Genomic DNA, 13,546 nt, shown 5'->3' on the forward strand with positions numbered 1-13,546 from the left:
GGCTGTTTCTGGTGGACTGCCGAAGGATGCCAAGTGGGTTGTCAGGCCTGCATGTCTTTTTATCTAGCTGCTGAGACACCCCATATCTAAGCTAGGTCTTAGGTACTTCTATGCTGAGTTTCAACTATATCTGAATGGGCTTCATGGTGCCTGGAACTGCGACACTCCCCCTCCACCCTCCAGGGGAGAAACGTGTAGCTCAAACTGGTGTACCCACAGGGTATGGACTGGAGAGGCCTAGCTGGGTCTGTATCTGTTCAGCCAGTACCTACAAGACCTACAACAGTGCTTGGTGGTGGTGGTACGTGACTAATGCCAAACGCAACACTGCTGCAAAAGGCAATGCAGACTGCAGAGGCATCATAACAGTGTGGGCATGCAGAACAGGGTCCCAAAATACAGACCTCCAACTTGCTCCCAAAGAGAGTGTAAATGTAGTCTTTAGACTGTATTTATTTTGGCATTCCTGTAAAAAGGCTGATATTTGCATGGGATATTAGAAAATATTTCATTATAACAGTGTCTCTGAAGTGGAGACCACGTTTTAGAAGAGCTCATAAAGCAAAGCAAAATAAAAAAAAATCTTTTCATGTCTCCAGGAGAGACTTAAGTACACACATTTCTCTCATAACTGAAGCCCACAATAACCTGTGTGTGCTGAGCAGTGTTTCATAGCCTAGGAAATAATAATTTCAGTTTTAGAAACCCAGGAAGGCGGTATCAACCACACACATTCCTAGAAAACAGATACCTTCCTCTTCAGAATGCATGTTAGAAATCCAGATAGACTTTCACTAGAGCACACAAACATGTCCTTGAGCAGTTGACTGAACTTTAAAAACTGTGCTGCTTTTAAATGCCTCCTATTCTACAGCATTCCTTTTTTGGTTTTAAATAGAAAAGCTATATGCACTAGTGGCATTCAGCTGGCAGCTGAGAAATTATCTTGCTGAATACAAAGAACTAGCTAGTAAAGCAATTCCTCCAGCATGTTCTCTAGTTTCTGCTACTAAAAACATGGACATACACAAGTAATTGTTAAAAGAATTAACTACATCCTCTGACATTCTGTAAAAGATAAAAGCGTAAAAATTCAGAATTAAAGGGGGGATAAGCAATGTTTGGGTTAATAAACAAAGGAGAATGTGAAGCAGTGGAGTGCTTGCAGCAGGAGTAATTGCCTGTATTTTGGTGGAAGCCCTACCAGGGAAAATGCATTTGAGCAAGCCAAAGGCTAGATGCTGAGTTAGAACTCAAACCTTCCCCCTTCCCCTCCCTTCCCTTCTTAGCTAATGGGATGGATTGTCCCCAGCCAAGCTCCTACATAGGCACCTGCTCACTCCCCTGTCCCAAAGGGTGGGGAGAAAATAGAAAGCAGGAAGACTCATGGGTGGAGGTAAAGACACATTAATATGTGAAGCACAGGCTGCCTGCACAAGCAAAGTAAAGTAGACTTTATTCACTACTTCCCATTGACCTCCTCCTGGTAAATCAGGGCCTCGGCACGCGTTATGATTTCTTGGTAAGAGAAGCATCATGACCATGAATGTCTCTGCTTCCACCTCTTTTCTTTGAGCTCTTATTGCAAAACACAACATGGAATAGTAGGAGATCCCACCTTGGGGATCTGGCCCTGCTGTCCTCTGTCCCAGATGTGTCCTCTCCCAATGTCTTGCCCACACACAGCCTAACTTGCCGTGGTGAGAGTGGGAAAAAGAGGAAAACCCTTGTCACTTGTGCAGCACTGCTTAGTGGCAGACAGAATACCACTCTGCTATCAGCACTGATTCAGTCACAAATCCAAAACACAGCACCATGTGGGCTGCTGTGAGGAAAGTGAGCTCCACCCCAGCCAGACCAGTATAGCTAAATGGTCCCATCTTTCTCAGCCATTCTTCACAGGAGAGATGTTCCAAACATCTTCATGGACCTTCACTGGTTTCTCTCCAGTATGTCCATGTCTCTCTTGTACTGGGGAGCCCAGAATTGGGCTCTGTAGTAAGCTGCATCTCTCCAGGGCTGAGCAGAGGGGAAGGATCACCTCCATGGGCCAGCTCTGCCCAACACAGCCCAGGAGGCTGTTGGCTTGCTTTGCCACAGGGGCACACTGCTGGCTCACAGTCACTTTTGTGTCTACCAGGACCCCCAGAGCCTTTTCTACAAAGCTGCTTTCCTGGCAGTCAGCCCCCATCACGTACTGGTGCAGGAGGTCTGTAACACAGCCTCCCAAAGTGCCCTAGCAGGAGACATGGTGCTGCAGTTATTTCTCTAGTGGGAGCAGAAGGGCTCATAATTTTCAGACAAAAGGAAAAAAACCCCAACCTGTCCCAGATGCCTTGTTGGATACTTTCTGTATAGAGGGAGATGATGGCTGTGTGTGATGATGACAACTTATTCATAGCTTGTGTTAAGGGTGTAGACTTACAGCTCCTGGCTTAGACACTGAATCCACAGAGGATTCAACCTTCCAGTAGCACTAAGGTTCCTCCTTCCATAACTTCAGGGGATTACTGCTAATTAGGCATCCTGAAAGTCACACTCTTTGTGCCTAACATGATTTGCTCTGGACTAACCAATCCAGAGACCTACACAAGTGTTATCAGGCTTTGCTGACTATTGAAAAACTTCATGTCTGGTTTTCATGAGGTGTGGATGGTTTCAAAGTGTTTTATATTCTGTCTAATTGAAACTATTTCCATGGCAAAACGACTCACGTTTTGGTGAGGTCAGAGGTTTGAATGGTGATTGACTCCTACAGGACCTATCTACAATATTCAGGAAGGAGAAAATAAGTGTTCCAAGGACCTCATGCTGTAAATATGAGTTTTTACTTTGTTTTTGGGAATCGTAAAGAACATCTGAGTTCAAATATTATACCCAACATGGGAAGGATTTATATTTAGCCCTCCTGTTGGCACAGAGGCCATTCACGGAAGTAGGAGGTAGTGGTAGTTTAGGAGCCAACAATCATGATTTGATTACCTTTGTTCTGTGCAACTAGAAGAGAGTCCAAACCAGTAAACTATATACATCACTGGGGCTTGAAAAGGGCCAGCTTTCTACCAAGCTGAAAACAATTGCCTGAAGTCAGTTGGGAGATGACTCTAAAAAGAAAAATGTTAATTAGGAGACATTTAAGAATATTTCACTAGTTGCTAAAGAAAGCCACATACCACAACTGGGAAAGAAGGCTGTGCTGGTTACAAAATAACCTGAATTAGAAGGAAAGCAAAATAAGCTAAAAGCATTAAAAAAATTAAAATTAATGAAAGAATGAATTCATAAAAATTCATACAGATGAGGAACTATGAACTGTAAAAGGCTAGTAAGAGAAACAAAGACACACAGGTAGAATTTAATGGCTGGCATGTCTGAGAATAGGACACTCCTTAATAGACCAAACCAAAGAAGTCTAACCATTGTGCTGGGTTATTATTGAAGAGAAGTGGTTGCTGCTGCAGAGGACATTGATTTATTCTGTATTTGGGAAGAGAGCCCAGGGAGAGGATCTATTTTCCAACTCCTTGATACAACCACATTTGACCTTGAAGACTTAAACCCTCCCACATCCAGACTACGGTCCTCCCGTATCTTTTTCTTGTATCTGCTTTCCCTTCTCTAGACTTAACCAGTTGTGCTCAGTCCCTTTCCACTTTCTCCCTCAGGCTCATACAACAGTCTGCAGTCAGGGAAGCAGAACACAAGGGTAACTCCTTGCCTCACTCATGCTACATACATGGTGCTGATGTGTCACAGGGACTCAGCAAAGATCCTTCCTTGAAAAGGGGATTCTTGGGCTGACGGTCACTGTTGGGTTTTTTTTTTGCTGTGAGGAGGAAGACTTTTAATGGTATGCTACACATCTGGCATGTTCACAACTGTTGTTTGCTGCAATGGAAGTTCTTTCTCCTCCAGAAAGCAAGCTGGTTTATTTTAAAACCTCAGGGATGATGTGCCACACCAGTCCGTCAATAAGCCACGTGGCTGAGCCTGACTGCTCCCTTTGCAGTTACAGATGGACATACTAATGTGGAAATGTCATGACTACCTAACAGCCACAAAGCTGACTAACATTAGCAGAGTAAAGAATACTTATCTTGTGCTGGTTTTGTCATTTCTGTGAAGGACATTGAAAGCATGAAGTAAAATTCTCTTATTAGTTTCATATGATGATCCCTACCCAAGTACTCTCCTTTTCTGCCACGCCTGCAACTCCCCTTGAAATCAGCAGGGAACATCTGCCTTGCTCAAAATCTAAAGCCAAAATCTGTATCCTCTGGTGGATAATTCAGTAGTTGACAAATTTGCCCTATGTCTTCCTATGGCTACAACAGTTTTGTGACAAGGAAGGATCTCCTTTTGTGGTAATAAAGAACCTTTGACTACAATTTTACAGAAAAAAGTGAAAATGTCCCAGTAAAGCACTACGGATGAGAAATTGTCTACACTGAGGGAAATGAGTTAAAGTTCAAAAGAAATTGACCTGAAACACTCAATTTTTAGAAAATTGCACGTAACACTTACCAAAGGGCAGATTTGTGCCAAGATAAGCTCAGGAGAAGTAAGTTTATTCTCTAAAGATACAGGACCATCCAGACACTGTGAGATGGCAAAAGATTGGGACTAACATGCCAGAAGCATGACTGAACAGCAGAACTCTCAGAGATAGGGTACATCTTACCATAAACTAAATTATGTGCTTTTCAAAAATAAATAAACACATATAAAATTGATAGTTTCAGCTTTAGTACCCAAGCACCAAAATGTATAATTAATCAGTCACTGGAAGGAACAAAATCCCACAGGTATTACAAAATCGTAAAACTCTCTAAAAGACAGTGGCACTTACAGACACCAGAGGTTACCAGCTTGTACTCAAGAGGAATCTTTTTTGTTTTGAATTGGTTGGTTTTGAAGCAAAGAAACAATTTTTATGGTTATAAGTGAACCTGGGCTGGGTTCAGTTTCTTGTTGGCTTTGGCTTGTTATGCCGTACTGAGCAAGTCAATTAACTCTGCTATTCCTGTGTCTCCCAGATGATAAAGCATCAGTAGCCACTAGCTGTGAAGTCTTCAGGCTGTACTGCAAATTCTTCCATTGTCATTTCCCATCAATATTAGGCCTGCCATGATGAAATGCCAGTTGTGTTGATGCTTCATGAAGCCCTGTTATACTGGAGCAGTAACAGTAAGGATAGCAGTTGTGGTGTACAGAGATCTGTACACTCCCCAGCTGTGCCACTCCTTCCTTAACAAAACAAACAAAAGAAAATTGCTTTTCAATTTTATTGTTTGTTTTTTACTTTTAGGGAAGCTGAGGTAATGTTAATCACCACAAGCCACCCACTCAGTGATGACTGCCAGGGATTAGAAAGATCCTGAAACAACAGTTCTAACAGATAATCCTCTAGGACTAAGTGTCTCCACAGGAGGCATGGACCAAAATACAACAGCAGCCCATAAAACATTCTGGTAAAGACTAGTTAGAGCAGCTGGTGAACAAGACAACTGACTAAGCAAAGGTGTTAACGGAGTGAGTGACCTTCTTCCAACTGTCAGGAGCTATTTCCTTCAGTGTTTTTATCCTGTCGTTCAGTTATACACTCAATGTGCATTATTTAATTAAGTATTTAATTACAGGTTTCTACCCACAGCTACCATTAATGATACTGCCAAGGAGTGACATAAGGTGGTGGAGGAGGCGAGATGGACACAGAAGAGAAGAGTTTGACATGGAGAACCAGGAGAAAAGCTCGTGGGTAGGAATCATGAAAGGGAAAATCTTCAGAGAAAGTGGTGCTTGCTGCCAACGCAGCCGACACCTTTAGGGGTTCAACCAAGAACAAGAGTTCTGCCCCTGACAGGAGGCAACAGGAAAAGTAGGAATTAGAAAGGAGTGGAAAATAGATAATTTTTTAATGAGTCAGGGTCAGAGGGGAGAGGTTTAATGATAGGGCATAAATTCATTAGAAAATCCCTATTGGGTTAACCCAGGGGTTCCTCTGGCCCAGCCTATGAGAGTGGCCAGATATCTTCTGGATGCACTCTCCAAGTGACCAGCAGCCCTGTAGACAAAGGTGGCATCTTCCAGCTAAGGTAACTAGACAAAGCGAGCCTACCTACAGGCTCTGTAGGCATGGTACTCCTAGAAAGAATCAAACTTTCAGAAGATCCCTGTTTTGTAGGGGATGGAAACATTTAGATTTTATCTGAAGCTGAGCTTTTGAATCAAATGTACATGATGGGAATTACAATGGAAATCAAAGAATGGCACCACCCACACACACACACCCCTGACCACCCCAATCCCCACCCCCTCAAAAAAAGGCTTGGGGGAGTCTGCCTTAACCTTGGCAAAAACCTTTAGCAACTGCTGTGCTGAGAGGTTAAGACCAGCTTGAAAACCTGGAGAGGAAACTAGAGACTGCTGCAGTGCAGTGAACCAGCAAACCACAGATTCACAGAAACAAGCAGAGGCAAAGTCAAACTTAAAAAATGCAAGGATTAGTTTGTAAGAAGCAAAGGGACACTTTGCACAGGGTAAGGGAATAAACATGCTCCTCAGCAATATCCTGCCTTTGAGTATTGCCATTGTGCCAAAAAAAAAAAAAACCAATCAAGTTTTCATATAGGTAAAAAGTACAAAATTATTCTCTGCACAGTGCATTACCTGTAGAAATGGTTCAGGAGATGATTGCTTCCCATAACTACACAGTCTTCTGGCATATCAGTGAGGCCTGATCTGGGGGAAAATGCTTCTTTGTCTTCAGAAGCAGGACAGTCATTAACCCCACGCTCCTTGTCTCCACAAAGTGCCTCAGTTACTATTGGGGATGGACAGGCAATCCCACAAACCCAGTAGCAGGTCAGCTGCTCTCTGGCTCTGCATGTCCAAGGCAGGTTGGAGGTAGGTCAAAGCTCCTTTATGTTTGAGGTAAGATCTAGATATCCACAGATGGGAGAAATAAGCAAGCAAAGGTATCTGAAATCATCTGGACAAGCTAGAGAGGTGGGCCCATGTAAACCTCATGAAGTTCAACAAGGACAAGTGCCAGGTCCTTCCTCCCTCTCTCCCTCTCTCTCTCTTTCCTTTCTTTCTCTCTTCCTTCCTTCCTTCCTTCCTTCCTTCCTTCCTTCCTTCCTTCCTTCCTTCCTTCCTTCCTTCCTTCCTTCCTTCCTTCCTTCCTTCCTTCCTTCCTTCCTTCCTTCCTTCCTTCCTTCCTTCCTTCCTTCCTTCCTTCCTTCCTTCCTTCCTTCCTTCCTTCCTTCCTTCCTTCCTTCCTTCCTTCCTTCCTTCCTTCCTTCCTTCCTTCCTTCCTTCCTTCCTTCCTTCCTTCCTTCCTTCCTTCCTTCCTTCCTTCCTTCCTTCCTTCCTTCCTTCCTTCCTTCCTTCCTTCCTTCCTTCCTTCCTTCCTTCCTTCCTTCCTTCCTTCCTTCCTTCCTTCCTTCCTTCCTTCCTTCCTTCCTTCCTTCCTTCCTTCCTTCCTTCCTTCCTTCCTTCCTTCCTTCCTTCCTTCCTTCCTTCCTTCCTTCCTTCCTTCCTTCCTTCCTTCCTTCCTTCCTTCCTTCCTTCCTTCCTTCCTTCCTTCCTTCCTTCCTTCCTTTCTTTCTTTCTTCCTTTCTTCCTTTCTTCCTTTCTTCCTTTCTTTCTTCCTTTCTTTCCTTTCTTTCCTTTCTTTCTTTCTTTCTTTCTTTGTGGTAGTGCTCTGTGCAGCCCTACAGAGAGCTTCCCCTGTGTTGCTCCTCAACATTCCTACCCGGGACCCTGTGACTCCCAGACAGAGGGGTTGCTCTCAGCAGCTTGGTTATGTTTTTCCATTTAGCTCTCAACAGCAGCAAACAATAGTCCAATTTCTACTAAACTTTCTGCTGCTTAACACTCTGGTCACAGACTAGAACCTGATGTGGTAAGTCAGGGTGGCTCAACAGCAGCTGCCACTGGGGCTGGATGCCAGTTTAGGGACAGCTGCTACCCACAGGCTGTGGTAGTGATGGTTCCTGGATGGATAGATGCCAAAGGGATGCTCCTTCCCCACAAATCTTCCTCCTTTCTCCGATGTCCTGTTCAGCCTCCTGCAGACGCTGCTGTGCTGTCTAGGTCACGGATCAGAGCCACTACAGGATGTTGTGAGGATAAAGGCAGGGAGGCAGATTTCCTGTACTTCAGCCTTAAAATCGTACTCTCTGATGCAATCATACAGGAAATGCAAGAAGAGGTGCTTGCCTGCTAGGGCAGCATTCCCAGCCTCAAAAGCAGCTCCTAGTCTCCTCCAATGGCCAGAGCAGTGGCATTGATGGGGGAATCATGCAAACCAGTTGTCATAGATGAAGAGCTGGGCAGAACCTGAAGCTCAAGCTGGAAACTTGGCCTGATTCAAGGACATGCTACTCCTAGAGAGGATGGGCAAGGGGTGCTTTGTTCTCACATCTCCTCATCCTTCAGTTGGCCCAAGGATCTTCGAGGCAGTAAGGGGAGAAGGAATCCATCCTTCCTCCACTGGGACCACCATTTGAAGACAGCTAAGGACCTAAGCTGACATCCTCTTCCCATCCTGAGGTGGCCTTGACTTTAAACAAGACCCCGTGGTGTAAGAAAACTAAAAATCTGCATCGCAGCAACATTGTGCATGATTTCAAAAGCCAAAAAGAGCCTGGCAACACATCTCAGACAACCTTCTCAAATTGCAACACTTACTCTGAGGGTAATGACTTCAGGGTTAGAGCATACGAGGCAGAAAGCCCACCCCAGTCCATCTCTGCATGGGAGTAGTGAGCAAAGCAACATGAAGAAAACATTTCATCTGTAACGATCTGCATATGTGAGTGGCAGAGCTTGGAAATCATGTGGACACATGTTCTGCCTGACAGAGAAGCGAGCGGGACTTACTGTCTGCTCTGCGATCCTGGATGGAGTTTAAAAGCCAGTGAATACCCAAGAAGCAACTTAGCAACCCCATGTCCAATTAGTCCATTGAGCGAGAAAACAAGAAGATAATAGAAGGAATTCCTTTTTACTTCTACACATGTATGATGGCTCTTTTCATCATCACCATCATCACCACCATCATCACCATCATCATCATCATCATCAATGTATCTTCATCAAACCTTTCCGTGCTCTCCAGCAGGACCTCAGAGCAGAACACACCTCTGAAGGAAAAATAACTGTATTTCACTCCTATGCACATAATTGCTTTGGATCACAGCAAGGTACCGGTGCCTCCATCCTCCCTGAGCAGCAGTGAAATGGTAGAAGGGAAATACACTGACAGTGAGTGACTTTAACTGGCGACTAGTTCAGCGGCAGCGTTAGCCGTGTAGTGATTCCCTCACAGGACTTGTATTTTACTGGAGTGACTCCAGGGAGTGACAAAACATAGTCTCAGATCTGTACTTTACCTGTTATCTAAGAAAGGGAGGCAGGGCACAGGTCGCTGCACAGGAAGGGAAGGGAAAAGCCATGCCCACCCCAAGTCTCCCCAGGCTGCAGCCTTGCTACCACCTTCCTTCAGGCTTCTGCAGTGCCGGGCTCATCTTACACTGAGAAATCCCCCACTGACTCCATGTCTGAGTCCATAACACAGGAGAAATACCCCCAAAAAAATGTGATGAGGAGAAAAACAGACACGAAGGAAAGAAAAAAGGAAAGCTGTGGCTAGTTCACAAGAGAGGTGTAGGTGTCGAAAACGGCCTCGTTCATCACCAGATGGTGCACTCAGGTCCCTGCAGCGTGCTGGAACGGAAATGGCTCATTCAGCTCTTCCCGTAATTTCCCCTGGAAGCCTGGAGACACGTCGGAGTAAGAAGAAAAAAATATGAAATGGAAAGCTGGATAAAAGGAACATTGGGTCCAGGTCAGGTACCACTGTGAATTTTTTAATTGTTTTTAACAGCCCTAGAAAATGCTCTTCATCTATTTGGGGATGAAATAAGGAGGGGCAAAGCCAGGAAGGAAGGAAGGAAGGAAGGAAGGGAGGAAGGGAGGAAGGAAGGAAGGGAGGGAGAGAGGGAGGAAAAATTTTTGGTCTGCCATCTTAATCAGCGGTGGCACCAACATGTTTGCAAGAGGACATAAGTCAAACCCAGAACATCTGTTTATGAGGCAACTCCTTTCCTGGAGACCAACAGCTTATGTGGCTGATAGTCAGTATTAGCACCAGGCACACTGCTTGGTAACCTACTAGCAAGTGAACACCTAAAGAAAAATCACCTGCCCATACAAACTGTAAAGTTTGTACTCGCTGTCAAATAGACACGGAGAAGCAAGTTGGGAAATGACACAGGAGATTTACTATGGGCTACCATTAATATCCAAGGGGATGGGGAAGGGAATGAAAAAAACCTCATGGGTTCAGATTAAGACAGTTCAATACAATACTATTATTAATATTAATATTGTTCTTGTTGTTGTTGTTCCTATACCACAAGTGATGCACAGATTCAGAAGGGAAGAACCCAACCCGATGACCGGACTGTTTCTGAGCAGGGATCCTGCCTCTCAGCTCACTTTCCCCAGTTACATCCAGACCATAATGTGCCGTGGTTGGGAATGTCCCTCTGGCCAGTCTGAGTCTGCTGTCCTGGCTGTGCTTTCCCGGCTTCTTGGGCACCTGGAAGGGCGTGGGAAGCTCAAAAGTGTAGGCACCACAACTACCAAGCGACAACTAAACATCAGTGTGATATCAGCATTATTCTCATCCCAAATCCAACACACAGCACTACACCTGCTACTAGAAGGAAAATTAACTCTATCTCAGCCAAAATCAAGACACAGCCCACAGGACGAAACCCACCCATCCTGTGTAGATGGCACATCCCAGAACTTGAATTTGTGTCTGCAGTGTCACCACCTCAACAGGAGGCACAGAAAATGCCCCCGTGTACCCTAAATTAGGCAGCACTCCACAGTGAAGACACTTATTCATCAAGAGGGGAACTGCTGATTGGAAACTGTTGAGGCTCAAGGACTCTGGTCACGGACATCACTAGCAGTACAAGTTAAAACCAAACTCTGATGATAAAAGTAAAGCCTTTCTCTGAAGCACATCTCAAAATGAAGATCAAAAGCAACCAATAGCTGAATTTTCCCAGACACTATTGCACTAATCACACATGGCAAGGGCTAGGAATGACCACACTCTCTTCAGCACATCCTGATTTAATGACCAAAATCAGTCCATACCCAGCTCTGCCCAGACCCATCAAGATTCGTGCTGAGCTGAAATTCATTCCAGAATGGCCAGTAGCGCCTCCAGGTGTGCCAGAGTTAATTTGAGCCAGCTTTTCAGCTTGACTTGACTACACTTGCTCATGTGTGGATTAGACAAGGGACCCAGAGATGACATAAGCAAAGGCAGAGCTCTAGATGCTCTGGGAGTGCTGAAGACAAACTGGGAAATTTCACAGAGCACCGAGGACCTCTGTTGCTGTGCAGCAGTTGAGCAAGGCTTGTGTTTGGTTTTAAGCATCTTAACACCATCTCAGACTTGTTTTAACCTAGGATGTTTGTTTTTCTAGGGACATCTCCCTGGCAGTAAACTGTTGGTGCACACTCAGCCAGTCTGGGTCAAGCCTGTGTGCTGCTGCTTGTGTCTGGTCACAAAGATTTGAAGATCAAGCTCCTGAACAACTGAATCTAAGGCTCATCTCATTTAGCCAGGGTGCTGGCAGTGGCTTCGTTGAGGACACATGTGGACCTCAGATGTCAGTACTGATCACTGAGAGGTAGGTGGAATGCAAAGTCCATCTCTAGCAGAGGCAAGTAGCTCTTTAAGGCACAAGATCCACACATGAGAGACCTGAACATGTTTTTTCTTCAAACTCCAGAAGCTTGAAACACTTGTGGGTTCAACAGTAAGGTCTCCAAGGCAGGGCAGCAAGCTGGCAAGTACCTGAGAAGGGGTACTCGTTAGTTTAGCTATGTTCTATTTTAATGGAAGTTTGACAAAGAGATACTTGGTTTTCCTTCAAACTTCAGCATGGAACAGCTCAGCTCCAGTACTTGTGATGAAAATATTTCAGCTGCTTGATGACCAGCAGTATCAGTTTGTCATTGCTGACCCAAACCAAGGCTCTACAAGGCCCCCAGTGAATCTAGCAAGCTCCCTTCCCCTCAATTGTGATTGCCAGCTCGTCCTTCAGAGAGAAAACTTACTATACCTCTAACAAAGAGCCTTTAGAGTGTCTCAGTGTGCTCCTATGGGCACTGTTTGCAAAGACAGGCTGTCTCTGTCCTTTGGGGTCTCTGCTCGGGGTGAGCAAGCTCACTGAGAGGAGACAAATAGAGCAGAGAGACTGCAGTGTAAAATCTAAGCTGAATGGCCTGGAGAGTGCTCCACATCGGATCAAACCCGGAACCACTCCGGTGCAGCTGTGTTTCCCGTCCCAGGGATGCAGCGTGGCTGCGTTTGCGCGGAGCACCAGTGGCACCTAGTGACCGCACCTAGAAGGTCACCGGGAATGGGAATGGACACGGGAAGACCCGCTGCAGCCTGAGGCCAGGGGACACAGCCCCGACCTGCTGCTGGTGGGGAAGACTGCAAACCTGGTCTAACCTCTGGCAATCAGCAACATGGCATCTTCGCGGTCAGATAGCTCAGCACTTGTACGGATGGTGCTCTCATTCCATGACAGCTGCAATAGTGACATCCCCCGCTGAGCTGCTGTCTGTCACAGCCAGCCTGCAGATTCAGCAGCGGTGTGGGACAGCTTGCCACTCACGTGATGGGCAGAAGAAGAAGCATCTCTTCTGTCTGGGTAGAAAAAAAAAACCCACTTTCCAATCTGGATGGAAATCATTGACTCAGCACTGGCTAGTGGGGATGGAGAACGTGTCAGGCAACACCAAGTCATCTGTCCCTCTGCCAAGCAGACAATAGTCCTTCTGTTCCCCCTGGAGAAAGGCCTCTTCTCCAAGAGCACTGGGGGCCAGACAGCGAGCAGTATTGTTGCAGCTGGGTGAAAAGTTTACTAGTGCTGGGGAAACAGTATAAAAAATCATCATCCACAGTAATGCAGAGTTCGAAAGGGCACGGTGTCTGATGCAGCTGAATGGGAGTGTGAGAAGGAGCAGAAGACGATCAGGTTTTACAGCTGTATTTTGGTGCAGATAAAGCAGAGCAATAGACCTACAATTCTTTCATTTTAAAAAAGAAAGAAACCCAGTTTCATGAGAAGATGTCATGGGGAGAGGAAGGAGAGCTGCAATTGTAAGTCCCAGCTGTGAAACAATTGATTTCTGACACCATTTCTGGTGCCTGGAACTACAGAATAACACCTCACAAGGCTTTGCTCAGCTCTCTTCTCCCTGAGCTGTCTAACTGCCCACGAGCTGCAAAGCACTGGCCTTTCAATGCTCTAACATTGGTCTCCTATACCTAGGCTGGATGGTCACTAAAGACATTACCTACTTTTCCTAAGAATAAACTTGTTTCCTTCCTGGTGGCCAAACCCTTTCCCTCCACAGGTGTCCTTGAGGTGTTTCTGCACTGACCAGCTCCTGTCATGGACTTTGGGCCAGTGTTTGCACCCATGTGTCATCTGGAGAA

Source organism: Gallinula chloropus (genome assembly GCF_964237585.1).
Source record: "Gallinula chloropus genome assembly, chromosome: 1".
Taxonomy (NCBI): Eukaryota; Metazoa; Chordata; class Aves; order Gruiformes; family Rallidae; genus Gallinula; species Gallinula chloropus.